Here is a 22,972-nt window from a genome sequence, read left to right on the forward strand (position 1 = left end):
GGATTGCAGGTTTGAGCCACCACACCCAGCTATTATTTGCTCTTGTTGTTTGAAGATTTAGTCTTATGAATAAAGTACCTATTCATTTATCAACCATATATCAGAACTTACCCCTCAAAAGTGGCCCCCATTTATTTTGTGACAGGGGGCAGTGTTCAAAGTTTTGTCTTGTATTGTTTACAAACTGCCATGTGGCATGTGCCTTTCTCTTCCTTTCTCTTCCTATTTGTTTCCATTGCTTCCTGCAAAGCTGCCTGGAGAGGATCCTTAGTTGGCAGGGCCTATCTTTAGTGATTTTGGAACTTGCATTCTATCCTGTCACACTGTCTTCTGGGAATGTACCACCCCTTCATAAACATACACACACAGAACTCAATTTTTGTTGTTTGCCTATATATATATATATATATAACTTGCCCAATTTTGTTTTGAAGCTGACCAATCCCCAAATTTATTGGGAGTAGCATAATGAGCCAGAAATCACTTTGGCTGGGGCAGCTTGATACACACTGTAAATGCATACAGCCCTCAGCATGTGGGCTTAATGGATAAATGAAGAGTGGAGTGAGCAAGTCTGGGGAAGCTTAGCCATAGAGGCTTGTTTCATTGCCATCCACGTACTTGTGAGCATCAGCTACAAAGGACGACAAGTTGTTAGGAAGATCTCCATCCCCTGCCACTGGGAAAATTTTTCTTGTTTGATAGACAGGGAACCCAGAGAAATTCCTCTTTAGTTACAGGGGGAGGGGGCATGCCTTAACATTAACAAAACTGAGTTTGGGTAATCCTTCCTTTAAAAATTTTCTTTTAAAAAGCGTGGGTCTGTCTATGATGAACATAATAAATTTTTATTGCAGACATTTTGGAAAATTTTTTAAAGCATCAAAGAAAACAACGATCAGTCATAATTCACCATCTAAATATGACTACTCTTAGTTTTTTGCAAATTCTTTTACTTTTAAAAATGAATATATGCTAGATGTCTTATAAAAGTGTGATTGTATTGATGTGAAGTTTTATATCTTGCATGTTTCATTTCACATACCTTGAGCATGTATCCTTCTAAACCTGACATTTTTATTCTGAAGTGAAAAACCCTCTGTCTTTGCAATCCCTTTTTCAGAAGTAACCACTTTAGCAATTTGACACTAAGTAACCACGTTAGCAATTTGACACGTATTCATCCAAGTATTTTCTGTGTTTATACAGATACAAAAAAAAAGCTTTAAACCCACGTATCCCTTTTTGTTTGGAATTATGTTCTATCTATGGTTTACTTTTGTTCACTAAACAATGTATCTACTTAGTTATTTAATATTTTTTTTTCAGCCTGAGCAACATAGTGAGACCTCAACCCTACAAAAAAATTTTAAAACTTAGTTGGCATGGTGGAGCACACCTGTAATTTTAGCTACTTGGGAGGCTGAGGCAAGGGAATCACTTGAGCCCAGGATGTCAAGGCTGCAGTGAGCTATGATTGTGCCACTGTACTCCATCCTGTAGATTCTCTTATTTATTTTTTATTTTTGGTGACGTCTTGTTGCCAGGGACTAAGAATCCTGGATATCTTCTTAAGGCACAGCAAGGAACTCCATCTCACTTTGAAAAACAGGTACAGAGTATTTCATGAATAATTTATTTAACTATTCATCTAGACTTTTAGGTTGGTTCTAATATTTATGTTTTGACTGACAATGTTCCTCTTATTTGTCTAACACTCTGCTAGCCCAGATGATGAGGAAAGTGGTAATTAATTCAGCAAATGGATTAATTACACTCTCATATTAACCACCACCTCTCGTCTGGATATGCTATTTAAAAATACTTATTGCTATTATATCTAATTAGCACTGCATTTGGGTTTTCTACTGTTACTGTTTTAAAAATTCAAGTAATTTCATGTTTATGATGAAGCTTTTAATGGATTAGATAAAATGGGAATTTACTAAGAAGTTTCTGGGACCCATCTGTGATAGTGTGAACTAAATATTTGACCCTTGCTCCCACGCTCTGGCTTACAACTCCTAATATCCTTAGAATCTCCAAAGCGAGGTATGCTATTGAGACTGGTGGCTGGCAGCCCCTAGGTAGCTTCAGGATGGGGGCTCGTCACAGTGAAGACCAAGGCACAATTAAGAGGGTTGAGACTATTCAGCCCACCCATAACCTCTTGGGAGGAGAGGGGCCGAAGGTTAATTTCACTAATGGCCAATTAGCTAATCAAGGCCCCATAAAAGCCCAAAAGGACAGAGTTTGGAGTGCCTGTGGAAAGCACACCTCAACTCCATGGGGGCAGACACTCCTGTGCTCAGGAAAATTCTAGGCCTTCTCAAATGTGTCCCTTCATTTGGCTGTTTATTTGTGGCTGCTCTTCAGTCATATCACCTCTATTCCAGCTGAATTTTACAATTCACATCCATGATTTTATATTTGTGAGCATTAAATTTTGTCTGGCTTGCTTTGGCCTGTGCTTCCTATCTATTGATCTTCATTTTGTTGAGCAACACAGTTTGCTGTTATCCACAATTTCCATCTGCAGGCCTTGCTCACCCAGGGTATGCGAGTCATCTGTGGCTGGTACAGAGTCCATGATGTTCCAAGGAGTTACTCATTCCATCTCTACTCATTCAGTCTCCATCTTTTAGGGGTTATGCTGTCCAGATGAACAAATATAGGTCCTCAGCTCAGGAACTTCCTTTCTATATAGAAGGAGGCTGGAATGAAGATGGCCATCCCAGTAGAATGTGGTCTATGGCAATAGAAGAAAGTGTTCTGGGGGCACAGGAGAAACATCCAACCATTGTGGGATGGCAGAAGGTCACAAAAGACTACCAAGATTTACTGCTTAGTCTTCTACCAAGTATTTACTGCTGCCCTAATTCTCTTTGCCTCCTTTATGATAACACTCACTTTGGAGGGCCACCCTTCCCTGATTGCTATCTAAGCCTTTGGGCAGGGGTACACACTGTCAACTCCAGGGAGCATTACCCAATCAGTAAATTCCAAAGCCCAAGTTGCCAGACTCAGCATGGAGCAGACATCATGGAAGGGAAGTAAAAATCAAAAGATACATCAATTTATGTGTTCTTTATTCCCTCTGTTTCCCCCTTCCCTTCACCTCATTGAAGTCAGCTTGGTGGTCATTGCTTCATGGGAGGTACGTGGCAAGTCAGAAAACAGAACTACCCTAGAAGTCTTGCTGGCTTTTTATACTTAGAAGAAGTGAATTCCTGAGAATAATTTAGTTGAAGAAACATGAAAGGAGGATTTTCCCCAGACTAAAAATTGTTCCGGCCGGACGCGGTGGCTCAAGCCTGTAATTCCAGCACTTTGGGAGGCTGAGGCGGGCGAATCATGAGGTCAGGAGTTCGAGACCAGCCTGGCCAACATGGCAAAACCCCATCTCTACTAAAAATACAAAAAAAAAAAAAATTAGCTGGGTGTAGTGGCGGGCGCCTGTAATCCCAGCTACTTGGGAGGCTGAGGCAGGAGAATCGCTTGAACCTGGAAGGCAGAGGTTGCAGTGAGCCAAGATCATGCCACTGCACTCCAGCCTGGGTGGTAGAATGAGACTCTGTCTCAAAAAAAAAAAAAAAAAATTAGATTGTTCCAGGCTGGGAAGAAGAGAAGAGTGCTGTGGTGGCAGGATTAGAGGTGCATTACCCTGTTTTTTTGGTAGCCCTGTTAGAGCAAGATTCCAGAGAAAGACACATTTCAGAAAGACTTCCAGCACAGGAATAGTTGAGACCTGCCTAGCCTTGAAGGAGTCAGGAGGACAGGATAACAGATGTCATTGTGACTTCCCATAGGCACTGATGACTGAGGACCAAATAGCTTTCCCCTACTCCCAGTGCCTTAGAAAGACCCTAGGCTTATGTGGGGTTCCCAAGAAAAGCTGAGGTTGTTTTTCTTGTAGCCAAGCAGGGCAATATTTGTATTTTTTGTAGAGACAGAGTTTCGCCCTGTTGCCCAGCCCTCAGGCCCAGTGCTTGAGTCGGAAATTAAGTGGAGTCGTGGACTATAAAGTAAGTTCTAGTTATTGGACTCCTTAGTTCATGAGCTGAAATGTACACTCATCACACACCCAAGGATATTTTAATTCCCTTCTGCCCCTATTTCATTCCACCTTCTTTCCTTTCAAATGGTTTCTAAGACAGTGTAATCAAATAATCACCTTGGAGCTCCATCTAACTCATACAGTGTCCATCCTCAAACTTGCTCTGTCCTGTACAGCAGTGTTCTTAGTAAAGCAACATTAGACAAAACTCAGCACCATGGTAGAGAGAGGCAGATCCCACTCTACCCACCCAAACACCACTGGGCACACACCAATAGACAGCTTTGAGGACAGACAATCCAAACAGCATTCCAAATCCATTTTTCTGGGTATCAATAGTAAAAAGAAAGTTATTTAAGTGACTCAAATAGAGATTAAGGCTTTATTCAACGGATACACATCAGAGAGATTAAAGACTTTGTTCAACTGATACATATCAGAGAGCATCTAGAGGACAGCTGACCCTAGATTAAAGTGGGGTTGGGATTTTATAAGACAGGGGAAAGCTGAATGCCTGAACTAGTGGTTTTGGCTTAGGTAGTATTTTTCACTTTCATCAAAACTCATAGTTGGAGGTCATTCCACTTTTGTGCCTCTTGCTTAAGTCATTGGTAAAATTCTAATACTATCAAAATAGTATTTTCTATGAAGTATTTTGGCAAGCCTCGTGGCTTAGGGAAAAAAAATTCCTGGACATATTTTTAAAATAATTATACTGAGGTATCTGTGGGAGCTGTTTGTAAAGATGCCGAGGGAGCTGTGGCTCACTGGGCCTGAAGAGCTGTAAACCAATCTGACTTTACATGGATTTGTGATAGAGGTGAGGAAATGAGAGGTTTAGAGGACAGGAGGCTGCAGCCATGGTGTTTAAGGCTTTGGAGTTAAGGCAGTTGCAGGTTATGCCAAGTTCTAGGTGGCCATGACTTTCTTTCTGAAGCATTAGGTTGAAGCATATGCAATAATTGATGTTGTTGGTCAAAACCAGTATAATATCAGGAATTTTATAGGGCTCAACCTAAATAAATATGGGCAAAAGTCAATATGGTTGAGTTGCTGAATTTGGTTTCAGGCCAAAGAACCTTGCTTATATATATCCTCTGTCCCTCTAACAAAACAACTAGCTAGTTTTATCTTTTCGCTTCTCCATATTCACCTCACCTCACTGCTCATTTGCTCTTGGAAACCTGGCTGTCGTGTTGGAAAAAAGTGGATCTAGTTCTGCCTTTGCCATTGGAAAACATACTTTGAGCTTTGTCCATCTCAGATAGTTCAAAAACCCTTGTATATGTCATTCAGTCCATGTGATTGAAATCTAGGAGCTATCACTCCTAAATTGAGAGACAGAAATAAAATTTTAAAACAATTTTCTTAACAAACATATTACAAATAATTAATCTTAAATGGCAGCAAAATGTATCCCTGGTGTCTGAGCCAAAGTTAATACATACACTTTTCAGAGCCCCTGCTAAGCTGCCTATTGCATTTGCTGGAATATGGCACTAACAGGAGGAACCGCATTCTCATGACCAGATACTAAATGAACATCATTCCAAAGAATTACCATAATATCCTTTATATCTTATAATTCTATGAACTGACGCAAGCAGCGCTGTCCGTCAAAGGCTTTATAAACGGCACAGAAAATAAGTACCCTGTGACTGGCATCTATTAACAAAATGAACACCCCAGGCACACTATTTCATTACTCCCACTGGCTCCCAGAGGTATAATTAGGGTTGAATTTTTCATGAACATAAACATTATTTTCTTTGTCCACTATGCTATGCTTTGTGCCTGATTATTTTCAATACTCCACTCAGAAAAACAGAAAAGGAGAGAAGACAGGCATATCCTCACTGACTGAAAGTGATTCTGTGGCTTGCTTTAAGGGTGCCCAGGCCCCTAGCATGGAGCTTGGAGTCCACTTTCAGGCAGAGCTCTCCCAGACCTGCTTTGCCCACTCCTGGCTTATGCTGAGGTTGGAGAAAGACCCAGCATAATCATCTGGAGCTCAGTATCTCTTGCAGAACTCTCAGGTTTTGGAGACATAAATATATGGTCTTCACTGTTAGTCTACCTACTCTATAATTTTTAAGTCATTTTTAAAGAAGAATAAAAGTGATACGGCCGTGATTGTTCTTGTTCTTCCTCTCGGTTTATTTGGTTGGATGATATCTGGTCTGATTTGCAGACATGTTTGAAATGCTTTGCCAGTGGAATTTATCAGCCATTGCCCCCAGAATCTTACTAAAATATAAATCTAATAATGCCATCCTCTTGCTTAAAACCTTTCAATGATTTTCTATTACCAATGAGAGAAAGTCCAAGTTGAACAGCATAGCCTGTGGGGTCTTTGTGAGACGCCCCTGAATGATCTCCATCTATGTTTCCTGTCTCTCCCTTAACAGGCAATCCACTGTCTAGCCACATTAAAGGTCTTATGATTCTCTAATTGTGCCTTTCTTTTACTCAATCCTGGGATATAATTTTCCTACATCTCCACCTTGCTAAAAGTAACCCTTAAAAGTAAAATCAAGCCTTGGTGTTCTCTCTGTCTCCCAACATGGTGGCCTCAGAAAAGGAGAAGGAGAAGGAGAAGGAGAAGGAGAAGAAGAAGGAGAAGGAGGAGAAGGAGAAGGAGGGGGAGGGGGAGGAGGAGGAGGGGGAGGAGGAGGGGGAGGAGGAGGGGGAGGAGGAGGGGGAGGAGGGGGAGGAGGGTAAGGGGGAGGAGGGGGGAGGAGGAGCAGGGAGGGGGGAGGAGGAGGAGAAGAAGAAGATGAAGGAGAAGGAGAAGGAGAAGAAAAAGACAATTTCCCTAATAGACTTTCTGACTGAGGATGGGCAGACTGGTGGAGGAAGCACCTACATCCCCAGACTGGGCTGATGAAACAGATGAGCCAGAAGGAAATGCTTCAACCACTTGGCACACTAATGATGAGATGTGTATAGGACATCTCCAATTGGTCATTCCATTCTTTTCACTGCTCCACAGGATGCTGGAGAACCCCATATTGATTGGAGCCATCTTCCCAAATCACCATCCTACAATGCTCTTCTAGGGAACTTGCTCTATGATGTGATAGAAGACTCAATTAAGGAATTATTTAGAGGATTAAATAGTGGTACAGCGCACTGACCACATGAACCCGGCATCCAGAGAGGTTGAAAGTTTTAGTTATCCTGAGTTTTAGGACCTGGATGCCCTGTTCAGTTCCCTGGGTCTCAATGAAGAGTCTGTAGGTAACAGGATAATTAGAGTGGACATTGCTGACCAAGCACAGGATAAAGACAGGGATGACTGTCCTCTTGGCCAGGATAGAAATTAGGATACTGACAAAACAGATATACTGGAGGTCCATCCTGCCACAGACAGCTTTGATGACTACCTGCCTAGAAGAGGTGTTGATAGCTTTGGAGACAAGTATCAAGATCATGCAATTCAGACCAGTATCATGATGGGTGTCAGGACGGGTTTAGAGATGGCTCACACCAGGATATGGGTCAATGTGGGGGCCGGGATTAAGATGATGACTGAGGCAGCAGAGACTATGATAGAGGCTATGATTCTGCAACAGGCAGTTGCAGAAGAGCATTTGGTAGTGGGTACCTCAGAGATGATGACTACTGAGGAGGTGGATGAAGACCAGTAAGACAGACAGGACAATTGGTCATGGAACTCCAGAGATGATTACTCTTAGAGTGATTATAGGCATGATGATAGGGGTCCCTCCCAAAGATCAGAACTGAATCTAAAGCCTCAGAGCACTCATAAGGAAGATGATCCCTCTTCTAGCACCCCCCAGCTCAGTTGAGTGGCTTCTATCTTTGGAGGGGGAAAGTCCATTGACACAGTTGCTAGAAAAAGAGAAGCAGAAGAACAGCTACAGAAGAAACAAGAGAAACCATATTGGCAGCTGGATGAGCCAAATCTAGAACAATGGCCTCTGGAGAGACATCCAAGCTGGCAAAGTGAAGAAACTCAGGAACGGGAATGGTGGAGGACGGGAAGTGAGCCAGTGCAGACTGGGACCCCAGCCACATCAGGCAGAAGCAAGTCAGACCAGTATGCATGAAGAAGAGAGAGTGAGAAGTCTCTAGAAAATGAAACACTCAATAAAGAGAAACACTGCCAGTCTCCAATTTCTAAGCCTTCCAAACCTGATCAACTCCTAAAGGTGATTCGAGTCCCTCCACCAAAGGAGACTGCTTAGGTGAAGAGAAGTTCTAATCCTCTTATTCCATCTCAGAGCTCAGAAACAGAGCAGCAACCCCCTATAGGTAGTGAGGGAAAAGTACCTCCAGTTCAACCCTCAGAGGAAGGACCAGCAAAGAAAGATGAAAATAAAGTAGGCGGGATGAATGTCCAAAAGTCCAAACTGGGAACTCGGGCATTGGTCCAGGAGATGGAGGGAACAAAGACCGCTGGAGGGAGTCAGACAGGAAAGATGGCAAAAAAGATCAAGTCTGCAGATCTGCATCTGAGCCAAAGAAACCTGAGGAAAATCCAGCCTCCAAGTTCAGTTCTGCATGCAAGTGTGCTGCTGTCTCTGTTGATGGTGAAGATGAAAAGGAAGGAGCAGATTACACCAAATAGACCTCCTGTGCTTTCTCCTAGTCTCTCTCCACTCTGGAACATTCAAGAGCAAAGCAAACCTACATCCAGACAAGACAAAATAACACTCACCACCTCCTGGGGGAGGAAAAAATCAGGGTCAAGTTCTGATAAAATAGCTATGTCTCAACCCAAAGGCAAGCTTCCTATTTAATTTGGAAATACTGAAGACATTTCTGCTAGAGAAATGAACAACGTGAGGAAGTAACTATTGCCAGCACTCTTTAGCATCAGAAAGATACAATATCTGAATAAATTAAATAAGAAGTGTGTAAATGTTTACGTGTAAAACTCTACAACAGTCCCTGAAAGTCCAAAAAGTAGACCTGAACCAATGGAAGATATAAAGTATGCTTAGATAGGAAGACAGAATCATAAAGATTTTAATGCTCCTCAAATTATTTAAAAGATTTAATGTGATCCTATAAAAGTACCAAAAATCCCTACCCCCACCCTGCGCCCCGCAATAACATGATGAGATGAATATGAAGTTCTCATGAAGAAATAAAAAGGCAAAATTGGCCAGGAGAATTCTGAAACAAAAATTTAAAAAATACTGGAAAATATTGTGTCCAGCCCTGCCAAATATTAAAACATACTAGAAGTCCTCAATAATTAAACTGACATACTTAAAAACAGGCAGATCAATAAAACAAAATAAAAAGAACTGCAGTAAACCCAATGTGTGTGCCAATTCAGTACCTATTAAAGGTGTCTCAAACCACTGAGGAAATGGGATGTTTAAGAATTGGTTTTGAGGCTGGGCATGGTGGCTCACGCCTATAATCCCAGCAGTTTGGGAGGCCCAGGTGGGCAGATCACTTGACATCAGGAGTTCCAGACCAGCCTGGCCAACATGGTGAAACCCCGGGTCTACTAAAAATACAAACATTAGCCAGGCATGGTGGCGTGCACCTGTAATCCCAGCTGCTCAGGAGGCTGAGGCAGGAGAATCACCTGAACCTGAGAGGCAGAAGTTGCAGTGAGCTGAGATCATGCCACTGCACTCCAGCCTGGGTGACAGAGCAAGACTCCATCTCAAAAAATACACCAAAAAAATTATAAATACTAGAAGAAAATATGAATCAATTCCTATAAAACCTGAAGTGGATAGTGCCTTTTTAACTATAACTTAAAATTCAGACGCAATTTTTTAAAAAGATTGATAAATTTAATTAAATAAAATAACTTTTAAACATTTTTGCATGACAAAACAAAACAAATGCCAAGACAAAGACAAATGACAAATAACAACTGGGAAAAAAGTATTTACAACTTGTATCAGATACAAAGGGCCAATCTCCATAACATGTAAATATTCTTACCATTAAGAAGAAAAGGTACAAAAATAAAACTATAGAAAAATGGGCAAAAGACATGAACACACAGTTCATGGAAAAGAAAGTTCAAATATCCTTTAAACATATGAAAACATATTCAATCTCATTTATTATAAGAAAAACTCAAATTCAAACTTTTTTTTTTTTCCAGACAGAGTCTCGCTCTGTTGCCCAGGCTAGAGTGCAGTGGCGCAATCTCAGCTCACTGCAGCCTCCACCTCCTGGGTTCAAGCGATTCTTGTGTCTCAGCCTCCTGAGTAGCTGGGACTACAGGCGTGCATCACCACATCCAGCTAAGTTTTGTATTTTTAGTAGAGATGGGGTTTCACCATGTTGGCCAGGCTGATCTCGAACTCCTGACCTTAAGTGATCCACCCACTTCGGCCTCCCAAAGTGCTGGGATTACAGGAGTGAGCCACCATACCTGGCTTATTTTTTTAGTTTTTGTAATTAACTCTTTTTTCTTAGTAACTTGTTCTTGCTTGATATGAAATTCTGTCTTAACCAACTGAAGTTTTATTTGCTGGATTAACCATGCTTCCTCAGGTGTGCATTCATCTGTTTCATTAGTGCCTCTCTTATAATCTTGATTTTCTCTGTTCTTGTACATTTTGGTGTTGTGTTCCTTTTTGCATTTGTTTTCCTGAAAGCCTTTCTGTCCACGTGGTATTGTTCCCCACAGCCTATTACCAAAGATGCAGGCAAGGGGTGGTGTGCAGCTGTGCGAGGAGTGTCTGGATTTCTGGAAGTATGGGCTACTGGTCTCTTTTTGGATCATCAACCATGAAGGGTACTGACATCTCTTGACCTAAATATCTACACTTACTGCTCCCACCTGAATGATGACACCTTTGTCACCTTTTGCTTTGCATAAGAAGAGGGGTTGGCCCATGCCTGTAATCCCAGCATTTTGGGAGGCCGAGGCAGGTGGATCACAAGGTAAGGAGTAGAAGACCAGCCTGGCCAATATGGTGAAACCCTGTCTCTACTAAAAATAATAAAAAAATAATAAAAAATTAGCCAGCCGTGGTGGCAGGCACCTGTAGTCCCAGCTACTCGGGAGGCTGAGGCAGGAGAATCACTTGAACCCGGGAGGTGGAAGTTGCAGTGAGCCAAGATCGTGCCACTGCACTCCAGCCTGGGCGACAGAGCAAGACTCCGTCTCAAAAAAAAAAAAAATAAAATAAAATAAAATAAGGGCTGTTTCTCCTTCCATATTCCAACCAGAGCCACTTCAGATATCTATACCTGCCTCTTCAAACTTGGAGCTCCCCCTAGAATACCTCTCTTTTTTTAAGAGTTCTTTCTTTGACTGTTTTGGGATTTGGTTTCCCCATTCAATCTGATCCGATTTGCCTTCAGATTTTTAGGCATCTCTTGTAATTTCCACTAAAGGCACTCTCTCCTGCTTTCCAACATAGTTATGAATTTTAAAAAGATACATTTTCTTAATTTTCTAGAGATATGTATGGGGAGACTGCAGCAAATGCATATAGTTCTCTTGATTCAAGATACGTACTTTTCAAAAAGTACAACCAGGCAGTTAAGCAACATTGACAAAGATGTTCTTGGGTTCCAAGAGCAGAGATAAGAAAACAGCAAAATTAGAATCTGGACTATTTCCCATTAACGATTCTAAGACTGAAAGGAAGACCTCTAGAGGATCACGGTGTTCTTGAATCCCATTACTGCCAAAGGTTCATCTATTATCCATTGCAATAACAATGACTCGATCAACAGTGATGCTACTGTTGCTTGGAAAGCATCCAGATGCATAGTGTTCAGAAGCTAAATCAATCCCATTGATTATAAGATGATAAATGATTCTGAGGCACAACCCATACACCTGATAATTGCCACTTTGTCAAAGGAAGACATCTTTAAACAAGCTTTAATAAGAATGTTCAACACTTTGCAGGTAAGAGCTTGAGAATTACAAATAGGAAGTAGTCACCATTGTGAAAAAAGGTTGAATTAATTTGCAAACTGATAGGGAGTTATGTGATACAGCAGAAATTGCACATGAAAAATAGCAGAGATAACAAGAATACTCATACGGTTCTACTTTCTCCAGCTCCTTTGAGAAAGAACAATGGACAGCATCCCCCATCAGGGGTTCCTCCTGCCTGGTCCCTGATCCTACTAAAGGTAAGAGTGGAAACCTGAGCACTAGGGAATTTTTGGTTTAGTTTCTCGTGGTATTGGGACCTGTGTGAGCTCCAGGGACCTGCGTGTCCCTAAACTCTCTGCCACTTTGGCGTCAGCCCATGCTTCTCATGCTGGTAAGACTTGTTTCTTAAGACACAGGTTGCAAAGCCCTCGCTGATAAAACAGGATGTGGTAAAGAAGCTGGTTGAAACCAGCCAGAATCAAGATGGTGACAAAAGCAACCTCTAGCTGTCTTCACTGCTCATTCATTACATATTAATTATAATGCATTAGCATGCTAAGAGAAACTCCCACCAGTGTCATGACAGTTTACAGATGCCATGGCAACTTTTGGAAGCTACCCTATATGGCCTTCTCAAACTAGGAACCCTAGTTTGAGGCTTTCTGAAACCAAGAATCTAGACCTTCTCCCTGATCCTCCCTTTGTCTGTGACATCTGGAACAGTGCCGTGGTGCCCATCTGCTTGGATAAGGACCTTATACCCTTCTGCAAAGGCAGTGGAAAGAGCATGGTTAAAGATCCAGTTCCCAGGCTGGCCAAAAGCCCTTTACTGCTTGGCCGCTGCCTGCCTTTCTGAGATAATTCTCTTATCACTCAAGAAAATACCTTAAATTCATTCACTCAGAACTAGCCAGGGTGTGAGTCTGTTGTCAGGATCTAAGAAAGAGGTGACAAGGGTTTAATTTTTCTTCTTTTTTTTTTTGAGATGGAGTCTCGCTCTGTCACCCAGGCTGGAGTGCAGTGGCGCGATCTTGGCTCACTGCAAGCTCCACCTCCCGGGTTCACGCCATTCTCCTCCCTCAGCCTCCCGTGTAGCTGGGACTACAGGCACCCGCCACCACGCCCAGCTAATTTTTTGTATTTTTAGTAGAGATGGGGTTCCACTGTGTTAGCCAGGATGGTCTCGATCTCCTGACCTCGTGATCTGCCCGCCTTGGCTTCCCAAAGTGCTGGGATTATAGGCGTGAGCCACCGCGCCTGGCTGACAAGGGTTTTAATCAGTAATGGTCATCAGATTAGAAAGGGTGAATAGACCCAAGAGGTGTTCAGGAGACAGAGTCAATAGAGCATCTGACAAAAAGTGAGGGACAGGGTGACGACATGAGGGTTTCTAAAAATGATCAGTAATGATCTAATATCATCAAATGTTATTTATGTTTATTTTACTAATTGGTGCTTTTCTACCAAACAATCATTTCCATCAACTTCCCTCTCCCGGCCCAGAATTGGCTTCTTGTTACTAAGGTGAAGCATCTCCATCCCCAGCTAGGGGTGGTGTCCCTTACTTGAGATTGTTTATGACATTTAAGGGAAATTCTGAGCTGCTTTCACAGTTCTCAAGCTGGATGGAAAAATACTTGTAACAAATATGAAATTCCAGCCCTGGCTTCAAGATCCCACCAGGGTATTCATTATTTCATTTTCGCTGTGGACTTTAAACATTGGGTCCCTTACTTAAAAAGCACCCTTGGGTTTTGTTTTTACTAACATCCCAAAATGCAGTTCCAAATACTGAAATACAAAACCAACATTATTTGGGACAGCTTGTTAGCAAAAGCCTCCTGCTATCAGGCTGAGAAGGCAGTTGAAAAGAAAACTCTACCCAATGGTCTCATTCACTCAATTGAAACATTTATTGGGCATCAAGGAGCAGAGGAGCTGTGCCAGGAAGGCAGCAAGTGCAAGGAGGACTTGGGAGGATGGGCAGGCTGGCTTGCGGGGGCAGAGGAGGCATGGGGGATGGTGGACAGCTAGGATGGGAGAAGCAAGGATTTCAGGCTTCCAGCTTTTGGGGGGAGTGCTGGTGGAGAGCAGAACTGTTGGGCAGAGCAGCTGTTCTGGAGGTCAGATGCTGGCGCCAGGTCCAAAGCCAGGACATACAGAGCCCAGCAAGTGGAGACACGGGAGCTAGGTTTGAGGCTGGGTCAAGGTTGGAAGCAAAACCAACCCAGGCAGGCTGGGGTGCAGGCGAGACTTGCCCCTCTCTCTCTACCAGTCAGGGGCACCTGCCTATGACTGGCAGCTCTCAGCCCAGGGGCAGAGCTTTCCCAGTCGTTCCTGCTGCCTTTGAGTTCCATCCACCTGGCTCGAAGACCCTCTGATCCCCTTCCTGACCTCTGCTGGCCCAGACCTTGCCCAGATCCTTGGCTTTTGTTCTTGAGTCTGCTGCCAATGCTCCTTGATCCTGCTTTCTCTGAAGTCCTGAATGTGAGACATAATTAATGTAGTGCCTCCCTCTTCTCCCACACTTGCCTGACCATGGGCTCCTCTTCTTGCCTTCTGGGCTTTAGACAGCTTTCCTTTTCTCTCCATTCTGACCCTGCTCTCTCAGCTCGAACACTGCCTGTCTGTCTGAGGCCCTAGCTCCACCTTAGCTCACTTCATGACAAACCCAAACTGTTTAATTAAACTTCAAAATGCAACTTTAAATCTGTTCAGAAGTACGTTTTAGTTTGTATTTATTTATTTTTTTTCTGTTGCTACTGCACAAATTAAAGCAGCAAATTTTAATAAGATGATGGCATTTGGCTTGATAAGAAGGTGGGATTGTTGAGTAGTCACTGCATGGCCAAATCCGTGGCATTTCGACAGCCAGCCCCGTGACTCTGGCTTCCCGTGCCAACCTAGGCTTATTTGGAGTGAAAAAAGAACCTGTGAAAAGGAAGGAGAGCTTTTTTCTTTTTTGAAATAAACTTGGTTTGTAGAATAGAAACCTCTGAGCTTAGATTTCTTCCAGCTTAAACATTTATATTTGTGGTCTTACATTTGCTAAATCTAATAGCTTGAATAAATTCCACATAGCTTTTTTAGAAACTAACTAGATTTTGTGTAACTTTTTATCCCTAGGTCAAATGATTTGTGGTTTTAACAAGTTCACTTACTCTACATTTTGCTTTGAATGTCTAAGACATTTTCCAGCAAGAAGTGGTGGAAATTAGAATCCCCAACCCAGCTGCAAAATCAGTCTTGTATTACAGAGCAACCTGTGACTCTGAGCCCCGGGACATCAGGGACATCAGGCTTCTAGCCCTGCTCGGCCTCGGTGAGGAGTGGACTCAGTAGAGACATTTCTTAGGGCCCAGCACACCTGTGTGCAGAGTTGGGCACCTGTTACCCACAGCAGGGTTTATGTAGCAAAGAAAATTCTGGAAGTCTTGTTCCAAAGTTAAGTTGGATTCAAAGCTGAGGGGACAATGGCCTCTACAGCTCTGTGCATTATATTCTGTTCCATCTTCAGATCTTTCTTTCTATGTCATCCTGACTGAGTCTAAGAGTGGTTGTATCTGTGTATCTCTCTCCTCTTTCCCATCTTCTCACTGTTATGGAATTTATTTCCGTTTAATAAAAGTATCATGGACCTGGAATATCTGTACCCTTTGGACTAAATGCCTCAGTATATCAATACAAAGCTTGGAGGTCCATGCACAGAGAATTTTACTCTAAGTGTAATGTAGAGTACCAGGAGATGATTGCAGAGCTGGGGACAGGATACTGACAACAGGAGATGGGGAGGTGACAGGATGGAAGTTTAGATACTACCTGAGGCTCTAAGAAGAGATCCAGAATGCCCCACCCCCAAGCCTTGACTCAAGAGTGGCAGGGAGAAAAGATGACAGGAGCCTCAGATCTCAGACCCAACATGGTGTGCCAGCTTTAGAGCAGCATTGGTGGATGGAGGTGCCAGGTGGTGAGATGGGCATGGTGCTCCTGGCAGCCTTGAGCCACAGGTGCCACCAGAGAGTACATGCAAGTATCAACAGCCCTGGAGTTGGAACAAAAAGGCTTATAGTGGGAGACACCCTGACCAGGGGCAATGGCAGGGATCATGGCCATCAGCATGAAACCTGCTCTGTACCCAAGACAAGGTAGGAGCCACCAAAGCTTAGTGGACACCAGTGCAGGGAAACCAGCAGCCAAGGTGGGAGTGGGGAGCCACCCAGAGGAGGTTGGCAGGGCCCTGGAGGACAGCACATGGAGCCTAGACCTACCTCCTCACCACTCCAGGAGAATCCATGTGTCTTCCCCTGCCTCGAGAGGTGCCTTGGAAAGGAAGAGGGGTAAGGAGATTCCTTGGGAGATGAGTATCATCATTTCAGACAGCAAGCTGAACTTAGAATTAACTGAATATTTACACAAAAGAGACAGTCGAATTAGAAGAGGCAGAATTACCTTTAATTGGTAAATGTAAATGTTTTTTGCTTTTAGAAGGAAATAACTCTAAAGCACGATGTGGTCAAATGTGTGTGTGTGTTTGTGTGTGTGTGTGTGCGTGTACACACACAAAATTAACGCATTTCTTATTCTTGGTTAGTAAACTTTGATGCTGCTACGTTTGATACAAATGATATGCCGGACACTTGGCTATTATAATCTCATTCAAAATCTTATTTTATGGATTAAAAACAAACAAACATGAAAACCCTGAAGCCCAGAGCTGGTAAGGGGCAAAACATTGGAGACAGGCCTGGGTCTTCCGACTTCCTCATCAGTGGTCTCCCCACCACACAGCGTGTTCGTCCTCAGAATCCTTGGGTGTGCACTGTTCCTGGTTGATATGATGAGCTTTAATCTATTTCTTTTTCTTTTCTTTTTTCTTTTCTTTTCCTTTCTTTCTTTCTTTCTTTCTCTTTCTTTCTCTCTTTCTCTCTTTGTTTTTTGAGACAGGCTGTCACTCTGTTTTTCAGGCTGGAGTGCAGTGGTGCAGTCACAGCTCACTGCAGCCTTAATCTCCCAGGCTCAGTCAATCCTCCCATCTCAGACTCCCAAGAAGCCAGGGTCAGAAACATGTGCCACCAGGCCAGCTAATTTTTAAAATTTTTTGTAGTGACAGGATCTCATTATGTTGCCCAGGCTGGTCTAGAACTCTTGGACTCAAGCATCCCTACCACCTTGGGCTCCCAAAGTGCTGAGATTACAGACATGAGCCACCACACTTGGACTGATTTATTTCTAATCATAAAGCACTCAATGGTACAAAATTGTCTAGCAATAAAAGCCCAGGATGATGACAGAAACAGGGAGATGATAAATACTGACTCTTGGAGGAAGAAATGTTCTTCATTTTTCCTGTGTGGATAATCAACTGTGGGCCATCGCAGGAATGTACTCTTTTTACGGGTCTCCAGCCTTATGCATTATGGATGAAGACTGTCGAATGTGCAGACTGCAGGGACTTTGCCTCCTCCACAGCAGAATCAACACTCAACTCAACCATCCCCTATAAACAGCTGTTGTCCCAGGCTTGGGAGATAGTAAAAATAAATCTGTGATAAGAAGCAGGCTTATCTTCAGGCCTCAGGTCCAAGGGTAAGGCTGAAGATAGAAGCCCCACCCTGTTATCGCTTGACACTCTAGAATCCCCTGGGTTTTTTAGCAAAAGATAACACAACTGCTAAAACAACCATCACTCAGGAGACAAGGAGCCCCGGCCAGATTTTACCTGATACAAGCCGTCACTCAATATGTGCCTGTCAACACCCCCTCCCTTCCCCGGAGCCTTTCCTACCACATCCAGAGAAACATGGCTTATGGATCCCAAGGACTCTTCAGGGATAAGCCATCTATCTCTGGAGCCTTCCTTAGTGAAAGGGAACTTGGATTTCCTAAATCAGAGAATACTAGCCACTTTGATATTTCAGACCTGCCTCAAACAATCCCTCAAGGAACCATATGTGATTCCTGGAAAGCAACCAAATGTATTCTGAGGGGGCCATACGCCACAGGAAAATAAATCTGAAATACGGCATACTGTATTTTCTTCTTGGAGCTTCATAACTCACATTAGGATATTAAAGGTCCTGAGAAGTCCTGCACTTAAAGACCAAAACTTAAATACTCTTATGCAAAACAGCTTTTCCAGACTTATCTGAGCACAGAGCACAATTTTCCATAGAACGCTTCTTAACCCTCCGCTGATTTGGCCTTCTGCTAGTGTCTGACTGTATCTTTATGTCTGGGTGGTTAGCATGAGGTTAGCACATTGTTCCCTTTATCAGCGTTAGTAAATGAACTGAGGAGAGCAGCGCTGGCTGCTCCCAAGTGGGTCCTCAAACAACCCAAGCCAGCAAGAGTCAGACCCCTCACTGCTGAGGTGGGTGGTTTGCCCAGGACAGTCGGGTTTATACTCATTCTTCAAGCACAATGTATTTTTTATTTTTTATTTTTTTTGAGACGGGGTCTCGCTCTGTCACCCAGGCTGGAGTGCAGTGTTGCAATCTTGGCTCACTGCAACCTCTGCCTCCCGAGTTCAAGCGATTCTCCTGCCTCAGCCTCCCGAGTAGCTGGAACTACAGGCGCGTGCCACCATGCCCAGCCAATTTTTGTATCCTTTAAGTAGAGACAGGGTTTCACCATATTGGCCAGGCTGGTCTTGAACTCCTGGCCTCAAGTGATCCGCCTGCCTCGGCCTCCCAAAATGCTGGGATTACAGGTGTGAGCCACCACGCCTGACTCAAGCACAATTAATACCTCCTTTTACTCTCTAAAGTGTTTTAGTTTGGACCATGAATTATATGGCACTCCTGCCACTGTGACCATCAGGAGAGCCCTTCCAAAGGCTGCAGACTGGTTGAGGCCCTCGTACTAGAACTGAGTGAAAAAATGAGCTCCAGAAGGTGTGAGCCTATAAATGTGGGCGGCCTCAGAGGGGATCAGATGGCTCCGCGGTGGGCAAGACATCATCCGGGAGACAGCCAGCAGGGAGGAGGAGGGCAGGAAGCCAGGACAGTGCCTCAGGGTTGCTACTGGCAGCATTCTACTGCTACTTGGATTTTTTGAATTAAAAAATTGTACTTGAGAGCATAACACATTTTTCTCATGTTTGTGGTTTGGAAGATCATTCCCTTTCCCCTTTGATTTTTAGTAGAATTCTTGAAAATGTCTGCACCAGTTGTGCTAAAGGGAAAAACTGGTGCCATTGACCACAGTGTTTTAAGGGCAGAAGGACAGTCCTGGGCCTGGGCTATGGAGCTGGGGATGTGTTGGACAATTCCCAAGGGGTGGATAATAGCTCGGGGGGAGAGGCAGGACAAGTGAAGTTCCGTGATAAGAGGGGGAACTGAAGCTGGACCTTGAAAGGTCAGGGAGGACTTGTGGAGATGAGAGTGGGGAAAGGTAGGTGTCCCAGACAGAGGGAGCAGCATAAGATACTGTATGAGTTTCCTATTGCTGCTGTAACAAATTATTGCAAACTCAGTGGCTTAAAGCAACCCAGATTTACTATCTCACAGTTCCGGGGGTCGGAAGTCTGAAATGGATCTCACTGGGCTAAATCAAAGTGTCAACAGGCTGTGTCCCCTTATGGAATCTCTAGAATTGAGTTCTTGCCTTTTCTAGCTTCTAGAGGTGGCCCACGTTCCCTGGCTCAAGGCTCCCTTCCATCTTCAAAGCCAGCAACAGCTGGTCGAGTGTTTCTCACATTGCATCACACTGACTGACCACTGTCACCTCTGTCTCTCATGTAAGGATCTGGTGATTACACTGGGCCCCCTGCTGCATAATCCAGGACACCCTCCCCACTTCAAGATCCTTAATTTGACCACATCTGCAGAATCTCCTTTGCCATGTGAAGTAACACATTCACAGGCTCCTGGGACTAGGGAGTTGATGTCTTGGGTGGGGGGCATTATTTTGTCTACCACACATGCCAAGTAAGGACAGTGTCCTTGCAAAATAGGAAAAGTGAATAGTCCATTTGCCTGGATTGGAAGGAATGTATGAGGAAAGTTGTGGAACCAGAAGTATAGACTGGAGATTCAGGAAGGGAGAGAAACGTTTTCTCGATTCTCTTCAGAGGGCCTAAGTGGCCATGGACCACATCCTTTGCTCAGGCTGCTATTGTGATGCCAGGGTGGCAGCCATGGGGCAAGGTCAGCAGACACCTCCATGAGGGCCTACATGGTGGAAAGGCACAGGCTTGTAAACTCAGGATCCTGAGGAGCTCAACTCATTAAAAGCAGATTCTCATCTGGGAATCACCTTTTCTCTTCAGTGGCAGTAATAGAATCCTTTTTTCAAATTAAATTCATATGTAAACAGGTTAAAGCAGAGCCATTCAGGCTAATACAGGGCAAAGGGTCCCCAGAACCACCTAGTCCTCTGCCCATAGAGGCTCCTGGGGCACATCCCCAGGATGCGGGACACATCCCCAGGATACGGGACACAGCGGGAAAACCTGTAGCAAAGTTCAGAAGGCTGGGTGGTGAACAAGGACTCAGAAGGTCTTGGAGGAAATGAATGTTCTAAAGTGTGAGGGAATATGGACATAGCTGCTCACAGCAAGGTTCACACATGGGTCTTAGTTTGAGCTCCCCCAGAAGCTGACCCTCAGATAAGGATATGAGTGCAAGTAGTTTATTTGGGAAGTGGAAGGAACGTGGGTAGGTGAAGAAGAAAGATATTTGAGCAAGGGAAGGCAGCTAGTAAGTGTGTGCTGTCACGCCAGCTACTGCAATATGGAACTGGTGCTTAAGCTTAAGAGGAAACTCTGAGAAACAGTGAAAGGTAACAAAGCTGGGGAATTCACACCTGCCAGTCATGGCTTAAGGGCTGGCCCAGATGGTAATTCCCTGGTTCTTCCCACTCCTTCCCTCCTGCAGGCAACAAAGATGGCTGATGGCAGTCAGGCTGACACCATGCCCTGAAATAGCAAGGGTCTCTGATGGGATATGGGTGAACACTTTCAGCTGCCTCAAGATGGTCTTATCAATGAGTCTGGTGACAGCAGAAGTGTCCATTCTGCCTAATTCTCCATCACCACCCATCAGCGTCCAGGTTTATGGCGAGACCACACTGCATCCTGCTCTGCAGTCCTCAGACCAACACTGACTAGGGGACAGTTGTCATTTTTGGCTGCCTATTCCCCATGGCCCTCACTACAGCACTGAGTTTTTCTATCACAAAATGATTTCTCCGTGTAGGGAGAAAGAAGACCTTCTCAGAGTCTCTGTCTCTTGGTGATCTGAAATGTCCATCTCCATGCGATCAAAAGGCATCCAAGTCTGGGCACAGAGAGAAGAAGCATTCCTAATTCCAGAAGTTCCTGAGAGAACAGGGCCAGCTTTCTGGCAGAACAGAGATGTGAACTCAATGTCCTTTGGGAAATTAGCTTTAGTTCTGTACCAAGAGCCTATAATTATACTGACCAGGCTAGGGTACTTGAAATGATGATTAAGGCATGAATGAAAAATAAAAGATCCCTTTGTTTTTATGCTCATTATGCCTCTTTTTGATGACTATGCAAAAAAAATGCCTTTCAAACAATTAGCTTAATTAGCAGATTGTATTTTCATTCCCAGCTCCAAGCCAAGTGCCCAGCAGTTGATCATAGCTGGGTAAGGATGCACTGGCCCTGCCTACCTTCCTCCTCCCACCCACTTCCATGTTCCAGAACATGGCATTTGGGGTTGGTCTTTACCTTGGCCCATCTCCCAGCAGCCCTTGGGCTGAGCTCATTGCAGTCCGTGGGCCCAGCTCTGCCTGGACAGCCCTGGCTCCTCAAGACAGGAGTCTGTTTGAGGGAGGCAAGGAATAGGTGGAAACCAAGCTTCCTAGTCTGATAATGCAATCCAGTGTAATCTGGCCCCAGCCTACATCCCAGGTCCACACACCCTTCCTAGAAGCCATCCCCACTCTCTGGCTCCATGTCTCTGGTCTGCTGTCCCTTCTCCCACCCTACTTGTGCATCCCAGATTCTACCTGTGCCTCAGGGTGCCTTGCCTCCTCTATGAGGTCTTTCTTGTTTCTTTTAAGGCCTTTTGCCTGCACTTCTCCCATTATCCTCACCACTTTAAAATGGATTCAATTAAAAAGGCAATAGATGAGCTTATTCTTAATAGAAAACATTAAGAAATGCATAATTATCTAGAAAAAAGTATGAACTCCTCCACCACTGCCTCCCTACTCCCCACCCCTTCCCCGAGGAAATCACTGGGAACAGTCGACCACACAATGAATGTTATGCAGTGCTTGCTTCTTTCGTTTAATAGAATGCATCTTGGACATTTTCCATATCCAGGACTTATAGGTCAGCTTAACTCTTTTCAGTGGTTGCTGAACTGCCCCATCTGTTACCAGCCCACTATGGATGGTCAAGGGAATTTGTAACTAATGGAGTTAGAGTGCAGGTGTTTGGGAATGAATTTACTCCTTTTCCTCCTCCTCCTTTCTTCTTCTTCACCCTCCTCCTCTTCCTCCTTACCTTCCTCCTCTTGTTCCTCACACTCCTCCTCCTCCTTTTCTCCCTCCTCCTTCTCTCCCACCTCCTCCTTTTCATCCTTTATACAAATTAGAGGTCTTAAGTCCATTCCTAAAATGTCATTCTCACTCCTTTGCATTCTGACTTTCTTCTCACTCTAAAATATATATGCATACAAATATTCTAATTCTGAAATATTTTTAAAATATGGACAAGTGTAGAGAATCATATAAAACATCTACATGCACATTTAACAAGCAGTAATATTTTGAAATACAGGCATATCTCATTTTATTGAGCTTTGCTTTATTTTGCTTTTCAAATACTGTGTTTTTTACAAATTGAAGGTTTCCAGCAACTCTGTGCCAAGAAAGTCTATTGGTCTCATTTTTCCAACAGCATGTGCTCACTTTGTGTCTCTATGTCACATTTTGGTAATTCTCACAATATTTCAAACTTTTTTATTATTATATGTGTTATGATGATTTATGATCAGTGATCTCTGAAGTTACTATTGTAATTGTTTAGGGGCACCATGAACCACACCCATAGAAGACAGTGAACTTAACAAATGTTGTCTGTGTTCTGACTGCTCCAC

At 43.7% G+C, this 22,972-nt stretch overlaps 1 pseudogene; it reads left to right on the top strand.

Annotated features, from left to right (window-relative positions):
• The first annotated feature begins 6,833 nt into the window (after positions 1 to 6,833).
• On the top strand, positions 6,834 to 8,704 carry LOC100609211 (eukaryotic translation initiation factor 4B-like; annotated as a pseudogene).
• The last annotated feature ends 14,268 nt before the right edge of the window (positions 8,705 to 22,972 follow it).

Source organism: Pan troglodytes, chromosome 2 (genome assembly GCF_028858775.2).
Source record: "Pan troglodytes isolate AG18354 chromosome 2, NHGRI_mPanTro3-v2.0_pri, whole genome shotgun sequence".
NCBI classification, from domain to species: domain Eukaryota; kingdom Metazoa; phylum Chordata; class Mammalia; order Primates; family Hominidae; genus Pan; species Pan troglodytes.